Genomic DNA, 1,727 nt, shown 5'->3' with positions numbered 1-1,727 from the left:
GGTTATGTACTTTGCTGGGAAGGATAGAGACATAAACTATTTTCGAAACAGGGAAAGGCTTCAGAAATCTGAAGTGCAAAGGGACTTGGGAGTTCTCGTTCAAGATTCTGTTGAGGGTAACATGCAGGTTGAGATAGGAAGGCAAATGCAGTGTTAGCATTTATTTCAAGAGGGCTAGAAAACAAGGGCAGGGATGTACTGCTGCGGCTGGATAAGGCTCTGGGGGAGACTGCGTTTGGAACATTGTGAGCACACTTCCGGGTCCCATATCTCAGGAGCGATGTGCTGGTGTTGGAGGGGGTCCAGAGGATTTTCCAAGAATGGTCCTGGGGATGAAGGGCTTGTTACCTGAGAAATGGTTGAGGACTCTGGGTTTGTACTCGATGGAGGTAAGTGGGATGAGGAAGGATTTCATTGACACGTAGAGAATGCTAAGAGGCCTGGATAGAGTGGATGTGGTGAAGATGTTTGCAATAGTAGGACCCAAGGGCACAGCCTCCGAGTGAAGGGGCACCCCTTTCGAACTGAGATGAGGAGGCATTTCTTCATCCAGAGGGTGGTGACTCTGTGGAACTGACTGCCACAGAGGGCTGTGGAGACCAAGTCATGAAGTCTATTTAGGACAGAGATAGATAGGGTCTTGATTGGTAATGGGATCAAGGGTTCTCAGGAGAACGGGATTGAGAAATGTATGGTGGAGAAAACCTGATGGGCTGAATGGCCTCTTTGTGTCCTCTGGCCTGAAGCATTTGTGGTCAGCCTCAAGCAGCAAGAACAAGGGAAGACTTGACCTCCATGAGGAAGAGACCGACGGCAGTACGCAGTGAGCAGACTGTGTTGTCAGGCTCCCTGCTAGTGTCTGTCTGTCTGTCTGTGTGTCTGTGTGTGTCTCTCTCCCCCCCTTTCATTAAAGTTATAATGTATGCTTCTGCTGTGGGCTCCCATTTCAATCAGCCCTGTCATCTTCCCTCTCTGATCTCAACATGCAAACCGCTTGCACAGCCACAGGAATGCTTTACCACGTTGCCGTAGGGATCGGTGTGTGGGTACAGAGTGAGAATTTCCCACAGATGAGGGGAAGCCTGCAGGGCAGCAAAATACGCTGCTGGGCTTGGGCAAGGGCTGCAGACAGTGTGGACTGCCTGCTCATTTTTCCTGAGCCTTCAGAACCCATTCAGTGTATTGTCGCCAAGCATTTCTGCTCCCTCAACAAGTCCAGTGCATTCAGTGGGCAAGGTTTCTTGAAGGTTGGTTGGATTTACTTGTAAGTGTCTGGGGAGGCAGGCAGTGTGCCTAGGAGCCAGTTAGACTCCAGACAGGGTGAAGACTGTTCAGTGTGTCAGGTCCCCAACGCCTGACCTGTGGGTGTGTCAGCCAACAGCAGGCGCTCAAGGGATGCAGGCTTTGGCAATCAGTCCCAGTGGAAGTTGGCAAACCTCCTGGAGAGGCTGCAGAATGTGTTGCTAACCTTGGGAAAGATCTCCTTGTACTGTCTGTGTCATGCAGGCTCTGTGAATGCCTCAGTGAAAAATATATCTAAAAAAGGCAGGCTCCCGCACAGGCAGACCACAATTGGAACTGGATTCTGCCTTCAGGAGTTACAAACAGTTTTTGTCAACTTTGACCACACACACACACACACTCGCACTCACGCACTTACGCACTCACACACACTCACAATCACACTCACAATCACACTCACTCTCACTCTCATTCTCACTCTCATT

At 50.1% G+C, this 1,727-nt stretch overlaps 1 protein-coding gene across 1 annotated transcript in view; it reads right to left on the bottom strand.

The window, feature by feature from the left end:
• LOC122542964 (adhesion G protein-coupled receptor A2-like) overlaps nt 1–1,727 on the bottom strand; it is a 95,187-nt gene that overhangs the window by 29,141 nt on the left and 64,319 nt on the right. The gene's annotated exons all lie outside the window — the stretch shown is intronic.

This window comes from Chiloscyllium plagiosum, chromosome 42 (genome assembly GCF_004010195.1).
Source record: "Chiloscyllium plagiosum isolate BGI_BamShark_2017 chromosome 42, ASM401019v2, whole genome shotgun sequence".
Taxonomy (NCBI): domain Eukaryota; kingdom Metazoa; phylum Chordata; class Chondrichthyes; order Orectolobiformes; family Hemiscylliidae; genus Chiloscyllium; species Chiloscyllium plagiosum.
The sequence above is the reverse complement of the archived record's forward strand: the minus strand, read 5'-3'. Positions and strand labels throughout refer to the sequence as shown.